This window comes from Amblyraja radiata, chromosome 34 (genome assembly GCF_010909765.2).
Source record: "Amblyraja radiata isolate CabotCenter1 chromosome 34, sAmbRad1.1.pri, whole genome shotgun sequence".
In the NCBI taxonomy this organism is placed as follows: Eukaryota; Metazoa; Chordata; class Chondrichthyes; order Rajiformes; family Rajidae; genus Amblyraja; species Amblyraja radiata.
This window is the reverse complement of record NC_045989.1, coordinates 5,057,326-5,076,055: the sequence shown is the minus strand read 5'-3', so window position 1 is coordinate 5,076,055 and position 18,730 is coordinate 5,057,326. Positions and strand designations below refer to the sequence as shown.

Sequence of the window (18,730 nt, the reverse complement as noted above, 5' to 3'; positions counted from 1 at the left end):
CAGGTTCGCGTGTTATCGCTGTCTCGAGTTTTGCGCGTCATCGTTTCTAGATGAGGCAGCGTTCAGTGTTGTACTGAATCGATTGCAATTGGTGGGGAAAAAAACGCGAAGCCTAAGGTCCCAGGTAACCGGGTCACCTACGCGTTACAACCTATCTCCAGACCAGACTTTCACAAACTGGATATAAGCTTAAGTGTCTGTAACTGGCCTTGGGTTATTTCCTTTCGCATTTGATCATTTCACGAATTTTTGTGGGGCAAAATTAGGTCTTAAATTAATATATTCCTCATCTTTACCTTTCCAGGTGTTTCTGGTAGTCTCCATTGAAAGGTAACGGATTCTAACAAGAGGGTTTTTAATTTGATAAGTAGATATGTGTAATGAAAAAACACAAATTGCTGGAGTAACTCGGCGGGTCGGGCAACGTCTCTGGAGAACACGGATAGGCGATGTTTCGGACCAGGACCTTCATTCGTGTTAACTTTAATTACAATTTGTTGTATAATATAGTAAGATTCCATGTTTGGTGCACTTATTGTTAAACACTTGCAAAGTTGAACCTTTTACCCTAAAGTCGCACTACTGTAATAAACTGCTTTTTCACCCCCACCCCTCCCCTCCCCCACCTTTCATTGATTACCAGAATGGATCTAATGAATCCCAAACTAGTCATCCAATTCAGAAATATATAGACTTAATGGACGGATACAACCCATTCTCCCTATCGAAATGGACAGATATGAAGCCGCAGAGGGAATCATGAGCATTCAAGCCCCCCCCCCCCCCCCCCCCCCCCCCCCCCCCCCCCCCCCCCCCCTCCAATTCCTCCCTCTGGTCACAACCCAACCCTTCACCCTTCGGGTCCCCAATTGTATTCCTCTCCCGTTCTCATCTCCCCAACATCCCCCCCTCTAGTTCTGCATTTCATTGAAGATTGACACAAAATGCTGGAGTAACTCAGCGGGACAGGCAGCATCTCCGGATAGAAGGAATGGGTGACGTTTCGTATCGAGACCCTTCTTCAGACGGCCAGAAACATTTTTTTTGTCTGTCTTCGGTTTAAACCAGCAGTTCCTTCCTCGCCTTCCATTCTTATCAGTTTCCACTATTTGCAGCCCTTTGTCTTCTCCCTCTACCACCTCCAACACGTGTGACGATCTCCACCCTTCTCTCGCCCCAAAAAATCACCTGCAAATGAACACCTTAACTTGCAAGCTCTTGCCCCACCCCTTTGGTGGCAAAAACAGGAAAGTAGACTATTATCTGAATGGTGGCCGATTAGGAAAAGGGGAGATGCAACGAGACCTGGGTGTCATGGTACACCAGTCATTGAAAGTAGGCATGCAGGTGCAGCAGGCAGTGAAGAAAGCAAATGGTATGTTAGCATTCATAGCAAAAGGATTTGAGTATAAGAGCAGGGAGGTACTACTGCAGTTGTACAGGGTCTTGGTGAGACCACACCTGGAGCATTGCGTACAGTTTTGGTCTCCTAATCTGAGGAAATACATTCTTGCCATAGAGGGAGTACAGAGAAGGTTCGCCAGACTGATTCCTGGGATGGCAGGACTTTCATATGAAGAAAGATTGGATGGACTTGGCTTGTACATGCTAGAATTTAGAAGATTGAGGGGGGATCTTATAGAAACTTACAAAAAATTTAAGGGGTTGGACAGGCTAGATGCAGGAAGATTATTCCCGATGTTGGGGAAGTCCAGAACTAGGGGGTCACAGTTTAAGGATAAGAGGGAAGTCTTTTAGGACCGAGATGAGAAAATCATTTTTTACACAAAGAGTGGTGAATCTGTGGAATTCTCTGCCACAGAAGGTAGTTGAGGCCAGTTCATTGGCTATATTTAAGAGAGAGTTAGATGTGGCCCTTGTGGCTAAATGGATCAGTGGATATGGAGAGAAGGCAGGGATGGGATACTGAGTTGGATGATCAGCCATGATCATATTGAATGGCGGTGCAGGCTCGAAGGGCCGAATGGCCTACTCCTGCACCTATTTCTATGTTTCTATGTTTCCCCTCAGCTCTTTCCACCAGTTATCTCCCCTCTACTCCATTCCTGAAGAGATATCATGCTCCACGTCTTACTGGGAGCTTCGATGCCCAGAAATTAACCAGATATTGGGCAAGACTGGAAAATAAAAGGTTCCGCTGTAACCAAAATAATGAAAGGCATAAAAGATCATGAAAGTACTCTGTCAAATGTCTGTATTCCATCCTTCTCTGTTACAATTCATTTTCCTAATCTAATCAATTTTCTTGCTCCATTTGCTTTTTGTTACAAAATAATTAGCACGTCTAGAGTTAGAAAGAGGGGATGTGAGAATCTGTGGCACTGGGGTCCTTGGAGGTTGGAGCAACACGGGGATTTAAACAATTAAAGCAACAGTAATTGAAATAGTGAAAATACATGTTTTATAGTCAACGATAAATGTGAAGCATCGTCTTATAAGAAGACAATAAATGAAAATAACCCGATTTTGATAAAACAGGGAAGATGTTTTAGCTTGTGCAATGCGTAAATCCGTCGGTAGTTTGCGAAAAGACACAACTACACAAATGTCCACTTTGCTAATCAACAGTCGCTTAAAGACAACGGCGAGTTTTTGTTTTGTATAAGATGGAGTACTCAGTGTGCCCCGCCTGTGTAATGTGGACGGGGTCTCCATGTTGTGGAGGAAGAACGAGGTTTGGTGTAGGAAGGAACTGCAGCTGCTGGCTTACACCGAAGATAGACACAACATGCTGGAGTAACTCAACGGGTCAGGCAGCATCTGTCGAGAAAAGGAATATGTCCGTGGGCTGTTTCCATTATGCAATGTGGGATTGGCGGTGATGGGCTGCTAGCATTGTGCACCATGAACTGGCTGTTAAATGGCTGTTCTACATTGCATGGTTGACCATAGGCAGTGCCGTTTGATACACAACAGTTGGGCGGATTCACTGTTTGGGGAAGATACGGTCAAACACAGTAAATGTAAAATTAAGTGTCGAAACAAAGAACATCAGATGCCGGTTTACGCCAAACACAGACACAATCTATTCGGGGGGTCAGGCAGCATCTCCGGAGAAAAGGGATGGGTGACGTTTCAGTCTGAAGAAGGGTCTCGATCCGAAACGTCACCCATTCTTTTTATCCAGAGATGCGGCCTGACCCGCTGAGCTACTCTAGTGTCTATATTAAATTATCGTCCATCATCGGCTCTGACCTTCCTTCCATCAACGGGATTTATCGCAGTCGCTGCCTCAAAAAGGCTGGCAGTATCATCAAAGACCCACACCATCCTGGCCACACACTCATCTCCCTGCTACCTTCAGGTAGAAGGTACAGGAGCCTGAAGACTGCAACAACCAGGTTCAGGAATAGCTACTTCCCCACAGCCATCAGGCTATTAAACCTGGCTCGGAAAAAACTGATTATTAATAACCAATTATCTGTTATTTGCACTTAATCAGTTTATTTATTCATGTGTGTATATATTTATATAATGGTATATGGACACACTGATCTGTTTTGTAGTCAATGCCTACTATGTTCTGTTGTGCTGAAGCAAAGCAAGAATTTCATTGTCCTATCAGGGACACATGACAATCACACACAAACTCACTTGCACTTGAACTTGAACTTGAAATTAAAAACTAAAACTTGCTTCGTATCCAACTGTTTATCGATACCATTGAAAGTTATTAGTTTGCAGTATGAATCACAATGTCTAACAAGTCATCTGGAAATAGCACCAAAGTATTCACAAACTAAAATAAATGAAATTCTTTATTTGTTCGATGAGTATGCACTTCAGGAGATATGAACAGGACTGGCCTACAGGTAAAGGGTTCAAAGCGCCACGGGCATGGAGTTCTGTGTTTCACGAACACAGCAGCATAGTTTACATACATACCATAAATAATTTAAAACCGGTCATTGTATGGGGCAGTGAGAGATTTAATCTGAGGCCGTGACTCTGCGCCCTAACGTGTGGGTCACAGGTGGTCAGATTTACCCGCATATGTCCATTTCTGTACTTTCCCCTGAACATTCAAGATTCATGAGTCAAGGGTTTTGAATGATCATATGGATCGATAACGTAACAATAACATTATTTTCGAGCAACATAATATGCCCGTAAACACAACACTCATAGATAATATATCAAACCAAAAACTATCAAATTAGTGCAAAGCCCCGGCCTTCAGTGCAACCAATGACCGTCCATAGTTCATAGTTGAGGTTCGAGTTGTGTAGCGTTCAAGCGCCTAATGGTTGCCGCGAATGAGCTTTTCTTGGACCTGGAAGTCACCGTTTCCCGATGGCAGGGGTGAAATGAAAGCGTGGCCAGGGTGGTGGGGGTCTCTGTTGATGCTGGCTGCCTTTCGAGGCAGCGCCTCCTACAGATCCCTTGGATGTTGGGGAGTTCAGTACCTGTGATGGACCGGGTAGACAATAGACCATAGACAATAGACAATAGGTGCAGGAGTAGTCCATTCGGCCCTTCGAGCCAACACCGCCATTCAATGTGATCATGGCTGATCATCCCCGTCCCCAATCAGTACCCCGTTCCTGCCTTATCCCCATATCCCCTGACTCCGCTATTTTTAAGAGCCCTGTCTAGCTCTCTCTTGAATCAATCCAGAGAACCTGCCTCCACCTGAGGCAGATAATTCCACAGTCACCACTCTCTGTGAGAAAAAGTGTTTCCTCGTCTCCGTTCTAGATGGCTTACTCATTATTCTTAAACTGTGGCCCCTGGCTCTGGACTCCCCCAACATCGGGAACATGTTTCATGCAGTGTCCACCACTCTCTGTAACATTGGGTTAAGTGCGACATTCACGTTTTTAGCAACAGTGTGGAGTATTAAAATACCGACCGCGAGTGGTTGACTTATGACGAAAAATAATTTACGTTTTGATTTCAAAGTGTTTCACTCATTGTTGTGTGACATTTCACTGCTTGGCTTCATTATTGTCCCTTGAGGGCAGTTGAGATACACCTCAAAGACTGCAAATAAAATAATCCAAATCCAAAGAAAACTAGACTTCACAAAACAGAAGAAAAAAGGTACATTAATCGTGTGATATTTTCACAAATAGGAAATGAACTACAGAGGAAGCCCCCTTTTAAATCGAAAATCTAACTAAACTTGATGTTCAATAAAATTTCAGTTACCCCCATTGACCTGCACCTGCTATTGTCTATTGTCTATTGACCAGGGCAGCAATGTCCGAACAGTTTGGAATAAGGAAGCTATAGTTATGATCAGGCGACCCATATGTTATTCATATAGAGGCACAACATACGACGGGCGGAACATTTAAGGGTTATTCACCAACTTGTAAAATAATTTCTTAAATTCCTTAATGAATTTTGATCCAAATCGAAGTTTTGATTACCAAATATGACTTACTCCTGTTTTATGCTTAATGCCAATTTAAAATATGTTGTGCAATGCAAAGTATAATACATAATTTATCAAAATAGCTATCGTTTCCGAAGTCGAAACTGAGCTAATCGGTGAATTATCTGAAAATGCATCTTTGCTATATAAGTAAAGCTATTTTGGGGAGTAGATATTAGGTCTTAGTGATGTTTAATGGGTCTTATCCAAAGATTTGATATAATAGTAGACATGTAATGGGACGAGGTGTGCGCAGTAACACAATTTGCAATAACATTTATTTCTATAATTTCCCCTCGTGATTTTATCTTTGTAAAAAAAAACAAATATATGGAAACTTTTGAAAATAAAAAACATTTGAAGTTCTTCCTGTTCCCATTAGAACAAGTTCTCCATGAAGAAGGGTCTCGACCCGAAACGTCGCCTATTTCCTTCGCTCCATAGATGCTGCCTCATCCGCTGAGTTTCTCCAGCATCTTTGTCTACCTCCCCTTCGATATAATTGAATGATAACGAACTCTCCATCAACCACCTCGACCGTTCGCCGAGCAGAACTGCCAACCCAATTAGCAATTCAGAGTTAATTGCAAGAGATTTCATATAATAGTCACTGGGGCTGACGGAAGTTCAGTCGTGACAGACGTTTACAACTTCCCCTATGAGGAAGCCCTTAATCTCCAGCGTATTTCTGCAAGAAATATATATACAGAATAGTCCAAAAATAACAGCGAGACGAAGGTTAATCAGAACCAGGAATTTATTGGCGATTATTACAGATAGCCTCAACAAGAATTCAATTTTTAACTAAATATACATCATATTGCACACAATAGTCATTTAATAAGTACAAATTGTGAATATTCTTCGAGAATTTATGAAACGGTCCATTGATCAGTAAATCCCAGGATTGAGCCTTTTCATGTATCGTTTCTAGCGCCAGGCCAACATTTTGTCAAAACCTCATATATAACCTCAAACTATTGTAATTCATGCTTCAAATATTCTTAATCTGCTGAACCCTTCCTTACCCTAACGTGTGTGAAGTATTGCAGCAACAGATGACCCCAATATATGCACACACTCGTATACGCCAAGCTACATTTCCTCACAAAAAAACATTATCTTAACGTGATAATTCCCAGACATCAGTTGGCACTCTGTATTGTTAATTACACCATGACATTAGTATTTTACTCGTGCAAGCGCGTGAAGGAATTAAGAGTACAAACACACGAACAAATTAAGACTTCCTTCAGAATTGGGAAATGTAAAATTAAATCATAAACTGAAGAAAATATAAACGATATCTCGATATCGATAACCGATACATTTACTCGAAGATATAAATATACCGCCCTTTTTAATTCTTGCCCAATTAGTGGTCATTTATTGATACCATTATACAAATTGTTTCCCAAATATTATCAGGGTAGTCTACCTGTTATGTGTTCGTTATTTGATTATACGTCAGGAATCCAATTTAATTGAGAACCGGTGTCTTTCAAGACGAATGTGACTAACGCAGAATTTAAAATCAGTTCCAAATAGAAATCTGTTAATATTTAGTTCTTCTTTAATATTCATTCATCTTCGAGGTATACACATCGAGAGTGATCACATATTTCATACTCATTCACCCTTCGAAGGTAAATGGGAGTTGAAGAGGCAGTGGAGACTAGCGCAGAGAACACAGGTGTTCATATCGTGTAGGAAGGAACTGCAGATGCTGGTTTAAACCGAAGATAGGCACAAAATGCCGAGGTAACTCAGCGGGACAGGCAGTATCTCTGGAGAAAAGGAACAGGCGATGTTTCGGATCGACACCATTTTTCAGACTGCGTCTCGACCCGAAACGTCACCTATTCCTTCTCTCCAGAGATGCTGTTTGACCCGTGAGTTACTCCAGCATTTTGTGTCTGTTTACGGATGTTCATATCCCTTGCTATTCTCTCGAGTCCGACGCACCACGCTGGGGCATGGCGTTTATTTTTGTGGGGGTGGGAAATAGGATCGAAATGGGAGGGGGGTGGGGGTGTTGTTATGCGGGGAAATGCTAACCCCTGTCAGTCCATATCACGTGAGAACATGGGCATTCGTCAACATGGTGTCCGTCACAACAGTCTGAAGAAGGGTCTCGACCCATTCCTTCTCTCCAGAGATGCTGCCTGTCCAGCTGAGTTACTCCAGTATTTTGTGTCTATCTTCGGTTTAAACCCGCATCTGCAGTTCCTTGCTACACAAGAAACATGGCGACTGTTTTACATTCCCGTCTGTGCCGACGTAAATGATGCAATGGATCCCAGATATTAAGCACGTTTAGTATACTGACTCTTTGATCCGACTTTCAAAACAAGCTCGATCATGCCCCACCCATACAGCAGCCGTGCCCAGGGGTTGATGCTCCTCCATGGGGATCATCAGCTAATTGCAAGCTTCCAGGTGCTTCCAAAACTAACTGGATCTGTGCACGTTTCAACATTCTTCTTCTTAACAAGAAAAACAAATAAATGATTACCCTGTCCTAATGCAACGAAGAAATAATTCTAGATAGTTTTTTTTATAAAGTCATTATCTATAATTTAGTTCTATAATTTCACAGATGGTGGAGTGACACTGATTTAAGATGCTTACTTTAAACCCATTTCAGCTACATTAATCAATTTTGTTTTTCACCAAGATGTTCTTAAAAATAACAGGGGATGCTTTGAAATAATTTTCTAAAGAGCACATCTTAAAATTGCCCCAGTTCATGGCAGGTTAAACGTGAGTGGATTTATAAATGGATCAGGGTGGGTGGTGAAAAGGTTTTCGCAGTTAAATTGGACGCAAATTTGGACATACTTTGTAGCAGAGTCGCTGTTTGCACTCAAAAAGTATATTTCACATTGAAAAATTGAACTATCGGCCATATTAACAGCCAACATCAATGGGAGCTTGTTATAAGCCACGCCCGACTTCCCGTAGCTATTTGCGTAGGAAGGAACTGCAGATGCTGGTTTTCACCGTAGATAACAAAATACTGGAGTAACTCAGCGGGGCAAGCACCATCATTGGAGAAAAGGAATATTGTTTCAATTTGTTAGTTCAATTTCTTTTTTTACAGGGATAAAAGCTCTAAGGGAAATTATACAAACAGAAACGCACACACCTCATCCCATACATCTCTACTAGTATATCAAGTGTTTAAGAAGGAACTGCAGATGATGGAAAATCGAAGGTACACAAAAATGCTGGAGAAACTCAGCGGGTGCAGCAACATCTATGGAGCTCCATAGATGCTGCTGCACCCGCAGAGTTTCTCCAGCATTTTTGTGTACCTTGTACTAGTATATCAATTTTTTTGGGCGACTGATTAAGCATTCACAAAGACAATTCCTTCTATCCAGAGATCTTGCCTGTCCCGCTGAGTTAGTTACTCCAGCATTTTGTGTCTATCTTCGGCCATACCAATTTACAGCAGATTAAAAGTTAACATCAGTCATTAAAAATATCTCAAAGCATACTCAATTCATGTAACGTATCTCAATTCATATTCAGAATGAACGTCTATGGAGGTTGCTCCGAAATCCATCCACGCCAATCGGAGATCGAAAAATACAAATAGAAACTTATTTTCCATTAGACATTGCTTTGGCCCGAATATCATGTCCTTTTGTGTGTCTTTTGGTGCGAATGCATGGTCTGACCATTTCCAAATCAGCCCATCACACACACAAATCTTTGTTCGCTCGTCTGTACGATCGATGCATCTCATCCGATGGTGAAAAATGAAAATTGAGGCGAAGTAACTCGTGACAATAAAGTACAAAGTGACTGAAAGTCGAGGTTCTTCCCTAACGAAGTTCAATGGCCAAAAATCAATATTACCGGCCAAATGCTTCAAGTCTTCATCAAATTATATCCGACCAATGGTCCTAAAAGTCAAAGTCTGGTAATCCATTCCAACTTTCACCCAGATGTCATGTCTTCCATCTTATCTCCGAGACTCAGGCCCTTTCAACGTTCGTGTCGTGGTGTTATTGGGGTTCCTCTGCGATTAGAGGCAAGCCCTCGGTGGCAAGGACAACTCTTCGGTTGACCCTGGATGTCAAATCTGGAAAATAACACATGAAAGACAATTTTTAAAATCGCATTAATTACAAGTTTTATAGCAAAGGACATGGGCCTTTTTGATATTAACAATCCACATAAAGACTAGTGTTAACTATCTTTGCACAACGGGATAGACGCAAAATGTGGAAGTAACTCAGCGGGACAGGCAGCATTTCTGGATAGAAGGAATGGGTGGTCACGATTTCGTTTTCTGAGCACATTTGAACGTAAGATTAAGTTCAAGTTCAAGTGAGTTTATTGTCATGTGTCCCTGATAGGACAATGAAATTCTTGCTTTGCTTCAGCACACAGAACATAGTAGGCATTTACTACAAAACAGATCAGTGTGTCCATATACCATAATATAAATATATATTGGGTCAACTTCATAGCAGTATATTGACCTGTGGAATAATTTCCTATATGTTTTACATCCAGGTAGCAACGTAAACTGGACATTATCTAAGAGACAAAATGAACTGCTGATGCTGGGACCTTGATCAAAATACCCAATGTTGGAGGGACTCGGTGGTCAGGCAGCATCTATGGATGGGGTGGAGAGGCGACGTTTCGTTCCCAGTCTGAAGCTCATTGTCTGGCCCCGCTGAGTTATCCTGTCACTTTGCGTTTTGCTGGACATATCTGAGTTCGTATAATGAAACTGAAAACACAATTTTAAAGCGTCTAAATAAAGACATTGCGTTGGTGGTAAAGTATAAACAATCCGAATCATTCGTTATAACTTTCGGAAGGGGGTTGATGGAAGATGCATACGCTCGGATAGACACAAAAAGCTGGAGTAACTCAGCGGGGCAGGCAGCATCTCTGGGGAGAAGAAATGGTTAGGATGGAAACGATTGCACAAGAAGTTCCTCCAGCACTTTCTAATGCAGTAAATACGACCAGAAAACGAAACTATGGGGATAGCGTTCGCGTTTCATTCTCCAAACTGCGGCACAGATACAATATCTTCTTTTTAAAAGAAAACTTCAATTGCATGATTTTATTTGGAGAACGAAAAGGGAAAAGACAACGATATCAAGGAATCGAGTGAACAGGGAGACGAAGCAAGCGATCCCAATCACGAATTACGCTTATAGAATTGCACCAATATAGAACCAGCGTGCCATTCTGATGGTTGGTGCCTAATAGGAACCTGAGGGATAACTGTTTCATACAAAGGGTGGTGGGTGTATGGAACGAGCTGCCAGGGGAGGTGGTTGAGGCAGGTACTATCGCAACGTTTAAGAAACATTCAGCTACATGGATAGGCGCAAAAATCTGCAGTAACTCAGCGGGTCAGACAGCATCCCTGGAGAGAAGGAATAGGTGGCGTTTCGGGTCGAAACCCTTCTTTTAGAGAGTTAATGTCAAACGCAAGCAGATGAGACTAGTGTAGATGGGACATGTTGGTCAGTGTGGGCAAGTTGGGCCGAAAGGGCTGTATGACTCTATAACCTCTGAGACCAGTACCCGTTTTTAACCCTTCTTTACATATTTATCTATGTATATCTGACCAAAGTCTTCCTCAAAGACAATGTATTCTGCAAATTGACCAAACAAACTGTGCAATCAGACCGTGGAGGACGCGGGCAATCTGCTCTTAATTGATCATTTAAACTGGTTGCGCAGATCCATGCCGGAGCTACAGTCTGAAGAAGGGTCCCGACCCTAAACATCACCCATCCCTTTTCTCCAGACTGACCCGCTGAGTTACTCCAGCACTTTACTCCAGTGCTATCCTACTCCAGTATAATCACCGCTTAAAGGTGGCCAGCTCACACATGCAGCTGTACGACATTGGGTAAGTTTGGGTCGGGTAAATCGGCTAGTATCTCTCAGTGGACGACAACATGAGCTGTCTTTCGATCGATATGAAGTCTCATTTACACATGCACTGGCTTCATATCTTTACTACGAATTAACAACCCGGCCGGTCTGAAAAAGGGTCTCGACCCGAAACGTCACCTATTCCTTCTCTCCAGAGATGCTGCCTGACCCGCTAAATTACTCCAGCTTTTGTGTCTATCTTCGGTTTAAACCAATATCTGCAGATGCTTCCTACACCGTAGCGGTGATGTGATTTCTCGGTTAGTGCAAATGGAGATTGATTTTCCATTGAACAGATTGACTCACAACTGTCAATACACGTGGTTTTCAAGAAGGAACTGCAGATGCTGGAAAATCGAAGGTGGAGAAAAGTGCTGGAGAAACTCAGCGGGTGCAGCAGCATCTATGGAGCGAAGGAAATAGGCAACGTTTCGGGCCGAAAACCCTTGTTGTTAGATTTGCATCAGATCCCATTTCGAAGAAACATTCAACGTCTAATTATTTTATTTTAGCTCCATTGGACATGTCTTGCAACAAGGTCTTGAGCCCCATAGAGTCATAGTGATACAGTGTGGAAACAGCCCTTCGGCCCAACATGTTAACACCAGCTACACTAGTCCTATTTGTCTGCGCTTGGTCCATATCCCTCCAAACCTGTCTAACTGTTTGTTAAAAGATGGGATAGTCCCATCCTCAACTATCCCCTCTGGCAGCTTGTTCCATACGCCCACCACCCTTTATGTGAATAAGTTACCCCTCGGATTCCTATAAAATCTTTTCCCCTTCACCTTGAACCTATGTCCTCTGGTCCTCGATTCCCCTACTCTGGGCAAAAGACTGTGCATCTACCCGAACTATTCCACTCATGATTTTGGATTCTATAAGATCACCCCTCATCCTCCTGCGCTCCAAGGAAGAGAGAACCAGCCTACTCAACCTCTCCCTATAGCTCACATCCTCTAGTCCTGGCAACATCCTCGTAAATCTTTTCTGAACCCTTTCAAGCTTGACAATATCTTTCCAATGACATGGTGGCCAGAACTGAACACAATATTCTATATGCGGTCTCACCAACGTCTTATACAACTGCAACATGACCTCCCAACTTCTATACTCAATAGTCTGACTGATGAAGGTCAAAGTGCCAAATGCCTTTTTGACCACCTTATCTACCTGCGACTCGACCTTCAAGGAACCATGCACCTGCACTCCTAGATTCCTCTGCTCTACAACACTACCCAGAGGTCTATCATTTACTGTGTAGGTCGTGCCCTTGTTCGACATCCAAAAACAAAACTCCTCACACTTTTCTGTATTAAATTCCATCAACCATTCCCCTGCCCACCTGGCCAATCGATCCAGATCCTGCTGCAATCTTTCACAACCATCTTCATTATCTGCAAAACCACCAACTTTTGTATCATCAGCAAACTTGTTACTCATGCTCTGTATGTCTCATCAAAATCATTAATGTGGATGACAAACAGTAACGGGCCCAGCACCGAATCCTGAGGCACACCACTAGTCACAGTCCTCCAGTCCGAAAAGCAACCTTCCATGGAGCCAATTTGCTATTCATTCAGCTATCTCTCCTTGGATACCAGGCGATCTAATCTTCCAGAGCAGCCTGCCATGTTGAACATTGTCGAATGCCTTACTGAAGTCCATGTACACAACATCTACAGCTCTGCCCCCATCAACTTCAAAATATCTTCAAAAATATAAATCAGATTGGTCAGACACAACCTCCCACGTACAAAACTATGCTGACTATCCCGAATCAGCCCTTGCCCATCCAAATGCCTGTATAACCTATCCCTCATAATACTTTCCAGTAAGTTACCACTACAGATGTTAAGCTCTATAGTTCCCAGCATTTTCCCTGCAGCCCTTCTTGAAAAGCGGCACAACATTTGCCACCCTCCAGTCTTCCGGCACCTCTCGTTTCATGATCTAGAAGCTATCACCCCTCCAGCAACAACTATCAGATCATTTTTTTATCCTGAGTCGGGGAATCAAGAACCAGAGAATATGGGTTTAAGGTGAGAGGGGAAAGAATTAATAGGAACCTTTGGGACAACCTTTTCTCACAATGGGTAGTGGGTAATGGAATGAGCTGCCAGAGGAGATAGTTGAGCCAGGTACAATAACAACATTTAAGAGACACATATACATTTAATAAGTACATGGAAAGGTTTAGAGGGATATGGACCAAATGCAGGCAATTGGGACTAGCTTAGATGGGGCACCTTGTTTAGTATCGACGAGATGGGCTAAAGGACTTGTTTCTGTGATGTATGACACTATGTCCATCATCCAATATAATTTTGCATCTAGTTTACTGAGAAAGGGCAATAAATGTTGTTTTTGCCAGCAACACCCCATTAAAATTAACATAAAAGACAAAAGTGCTGGATTATTGCAAGTATATTTTACTTAGTGAGTGGTGGGTATATGGAGTGAGATATATGACAGAGGGAGTAGGTCCATTTGGGGGAAAGGTTCAGAGGGACATGGGCCAAATGCAAGCAAATGGGACGTGTAGATGGGACATTTTGGGCGGCATGGACAAGTTAGGCCGAAGGACCTGTTTCCGTGCTGTATGAATCCATGACGTTTCCAAATTTCACCACCCAACCTATTTAAAGAAGAATCATGTGTGTGTGTGTGTGTGGGGGGGGCATTTGGCACTAGGATTGTCCTGACTGGACTATGTAACATCTTAGTTACGATATAGTTCAGGTACATATTGAAGCTATATCCACGACCAGACGGTTTTGATATCGTACTGCAGAAAACCCACACATCAAAAAATAAGCCCAGTTGTGTATGGAATTTCACCAACACCTTTTCACCAATGAAAGTGCAAGAAATATAGGGGAATTTAATGGCTCTGGTGATTTGCTGCTCCCAGGATTGAACAAAATGATTCCTGCAATTTGCTGGGATGTGCAGTTTCGCAGCCATTATAAACATATAACATGATAACTGTAATGGTGTGTAGTACAGCATAGGAAGAGGCCCTTTGGCCCACTGCATCTGATGATCAAGCTACTCTAACCTCTTCTGCCTGCACATCCTCATACCCATGTGCCTATCAAAAAGCCTCTTAAACGCCACTATGGTATGTGCCTCCACCACCACCCCGGCAACACATTCCAGGCATCCACCACCCTCTGCGTAAAAAAACTTGACCTGCACATGTCCAGGAAATGTTGTCCCTCTGACCTTAAAGCTATGCCCTCTAGTCTTTGACATTTCCACTCTGGGGAAAATGGTTCAGGCTGTCGACCCTATCCACGCCTCTCACAATGTCATATATATCTATCAGGTCTGCCCCCAACCTTGGGCGTTTTGCAGAGAAAACAATGCAAGTTTGCCCAACAATAAGCACTCTTTGTAGCTAATATCCCCTGATCCAGGCAGAATTCTGATATAGATCAGTACCACCAGATATTAAAGTTGAATATCATTTTAACCAACATTCCTGAATAGTTATCATAATCATCCAAATCTGGCAGTTTTTTTAATTTAACATTTAATTGCAGCACCAGAACCCATTCAAGTAATTTGCCGACCTGTACCAATTCATGCTTGCACACATTGTAATTTACCTTTTAGAATCTACACTAATTCATCATTCCAAAACTTTTCACTGTGCATCGCTATACATGGCAATAAACTAAACTAGACAACTATTTGGTACAACAATAAGCAACTATCACTTAGCCCACTGCCAACAATGTCCTCTTTACCTTCATCATTGATATTTTTTTGCATATCTTTCATTCATTTGCTCTGTATCTCTCTATATCACTGTCTATATCTCCCATTTTCCTGACTTTCAGTCTGAAGATGGGTCTCGACGTGAAATGTCACTTATTCCTCTACTCCAGAGATGCTGCCTGCCCGCTGAGTTACTCCAGCTTTTTGTGCCTATCTTCGGTTTAAACCAGCATCTGCAGTTCCTTCTTACACTTAAAATCAATCTTTGCTTGCTCTTAGGTCAAAATTCACATTGCTCTGTACATTGAATGGCACATTACAAATGCTCTTCCATGAACCACAGCGACGTCTAATGACCCTCCCATCCCTTAACTTAAAGTAAAATTCCAATAGACCGCACAAACAGGAGGCATCAGTTTCTATTTATTAACCGGTTTCATTGAAAGCATATTCTAAACCAGACTCTCCAATCTTCCCCCATTTCAGGCCCTGTGAAATCAACAACAAGCAGAAATAAGATTTAAAAAAAAGGAAATTTGAGTCACAGAATGTCCTCTTCTTTTGAAATGCAAAGCTTGGAACGGAGGATTTGAATCATCGATATCTAAACACCATTCAAGGCCTGTCCATCAGGTACAGAGATTTGTTCCCCAGCTTATCGCGTTCTATTGCATAGAACTAAATTGAGGGACACTTCACTGTGGAACAAAGGCACCCAACCCCTGCGAGCAACACCCTCTTAATCTGCAAAACACCTCATGCCGCCCTGAACATTGCAAATCCCTCCACCATCTGTTCCAACTGAAATAGGAAGAAACCAACTCCCCAGACGTCGCTAACTGGTCCAGGAGCAAACTAGAATGTTTTTAAAAATCTCTCGAACAAACTGGTGAGCTGGGTTGGAATTTACACCCACTTCCACAGATCAAATTTGCTCCATTTGTGCAACAATAATTAACAGTTCTAAACGTATATGATATATGCCAATTAATTTTGAATGCACAGCTTTTTACCCAGAGTAGGTGAATCAAGAACCGGAGGACCAAGGTTTAAAGTGAGAGGAGAAAGATTTTTCTCCTCTCACTCTATAGACAGTGGTGGGTAATGGAACAAACTACCTGAGGAGCAAGTTGAGGCAAATACCATAACACCATTTAAAAGACATTTGGACAGGTGTATGGATACGGGTTTTGACAGATATGAGCAGAACCTCAAATATATGTATCCATTCTCACCTATTATCATATCTATTAAAATCTTTCTTGAAGTGAGGTCAAACATTGTCCATGGATGATAATCTTGATCAAGGTTTTCAAGAGACAGTATTAAATATCATGTTGAAAGATCCAGATGATTCTAGAATATCAAGGGCTTGTTCCGAAAATAACTCACTCGCCCTCAGCTAACAATGGCCTGTTTCCTTTATCTTCATTACTTTTTTGCATATCTTTCACACATTTGTTTTATATCTCTGTATCACCGTCTATATCTCTCATTTGCCTTTCCCCTGACTCTCAGTCTGAAGAAACATCTTGACCCAAAACATCACCTATACCTTTTCTCCAAAGATGCTGTCCGACCCGCTGAGTTACTCCAGCTTTTTGTGTCTATCTTCTGCAAAGGTCATGTCTGACTGACATGAATGAAATATTTAGGTTGGTAACAAGGAAGGCTGATGAGGATAGCACATTTTAATTAGTCTACATGGGTATCGCAATGTGTTTAATAAGGTCCTGGCTAGCAACTAAAGTGAAAATTGAAATAAAATAGGAAATTGGAGGAGCAGCACCTCATATTTCGCTTGGGCAGTTTATACCCCAGCGGCATGAACATTGACTTCTCCAATTTCGGTAGTCCTTATTGTCTCCTCCCCTTCTCAGCTCTCCCTCAGTCCACTGGCTCCTCCTCTTCCTTTCTTCTTCCCGCCTCCCCCTCCCCCTCCCCCTCCCCTTCCCCTCCCCTCCCCTCCCCCTCCCCTCCCCTCCCCCTCTCCCCTCTCCCCCCTCCCCCTCCCCCTCCCCCTCCCCCTCTCCCCCCCCCCCCCCACTCTACATCAGTCTGAAGAAGGGTTTCGGCCCGAAACGTTGCCTATTTCCATCGCTCCATAGATGCTGCCGCACCCGCTGAGTTTCTCCAGCACTTTTGTCTACCTTCGATTTTCCAGCATCTGCAGTTCCTTCATGAATAAAATAGGCAAGGTGGATCTAAAAATTGGCTCAGTGACAAGATGCAAAGAATAATGATCAACATATGTTTAATGTTTGAGAATAAGTTTACTTGGGGGTTCCACAGGGCTTAGCGGTAGGTCCCTTGCCCTTTGTGGTATACCTATATCATTTAGAATTAATTTAAGGAGCACATTTAAGAAGTTTGCTGGTGATTCAAAAATTGGCCATGATGTTGACAACGAAAAGGACACCTGTGTTGAACAGAGATGTAGCAATGTATTGGTCAGATAGGTGAGGAACAAAATAAAAAATAACAACCAACGGGAAAAATGCAAGACAAAATATGCAGTAAATAGGATCAGCATTTTACATATGCTTTACGTTTTCTGCGTATTCAGGCTGTCTAAGCTGGTGTGGAATCAAATAAATCCTTTTGAAATGCAATCGCAGTTATCAAGTCATATGTTTTTGGTATGAATGTCATGAAGTTGTGGCTTGTGTGTGGTCCTGATTCAAGGAGCATTGACTCAGAAGTCAGATTGTTCATGAAAAGTGAGCTTGCAGGGAGATATAGAAACCAAGTGAAAAATAGATAGATCCACCTCACTCATATAAAAAGGAAAATCTGCCCATTCAAGTCAGAAAATAAAGGGAATGCATTCACACTTGCCATGTCAAGATGTCACAATATGATGAGTTTGCTTGGTTTGATTAGGCTGGTTGAAGGGATGGCGGCACAGTGGCACAGCAGGTGAGTTGCTGCCTTTTACCGCCAGAGACCTAGGTTTGATCCTGACCATGGGTGCTGCCAGTACACAGTTTGTACGTTCTGCATGTAACCGCGTGGGTTTTCTCCGGGTGCTCCAGCTTCCTCCCACTTTCCAAAGCCGTGCAGGTTTGTATGTTAATTGGCTTCTGTAAATTGTCCCTAGCATGTAGGGTAGAACTAGTGTACAGGTGATCGTGGTCAATGTGGATTCAGTGGCCCCAAGGACCTGTTTCCACACTGTACCTCTAACCTAAAATATACTATGCACCAAGAGAACAGACCCCTCTTATTCAAAGAGTGCCATGCCATCTTTGGATGCTGTTGGAAATCAGCTGTTTGTGGATTCTGTGCTACAGGTGCTGTAGATCTAGGAAATAATCAGGTAAAATATAGACACAAGGAACTGTAGATACTGGTTTACGAAAAAAAAGACACAAAGCACTGGAGTAACTCAGCGGGATATCTCTAGAGAACATGGATAGGTGACATTTTGGGTCAATCTGGTAAATGCTAAATCCAAGCTCTGCAGTACACAGGTAAACAATTCCCTCCAATATAAGGATACAGAAGTGAGATATGGACATGTAACATAATGGTTAAAGTACTGGTCTCATAGCCATGGTTCTTAACAATTGTTCTAACAACAGAGACATGGGTTTCAATTCTACTTTGGCAGCTCGGGAATTTAGATTCAAATAATGAAATACAGCTAGAATTTTTTTTTTAAGGCAGTGGTCTCAGTAA

The 18,730-nt window shown here is 42.4% G+C and overlaps 1 long non-coding RNA gene across 1 annotated transcript in view; it reads right to left on the bottom strand.

Moving 5' to 3' along the window:
* Window positions 1–8,961: 8,961 nt before the first annotated feature.
* Window positions 8,962–18,730, bottom strand: part of LOC116991659 — a 110,918-nt gene continuing 101,149 nt past the window's right edge. The window contains exon 5 of the long non-coding RNA XR_004416859.1: window positions 8,962–9,494. This is a non-coding gene — a long non-coding RNA (uncharacterized LOC116991659). The remainder of the gene's footprint in view (window positions 9,495–18,730) is intronic.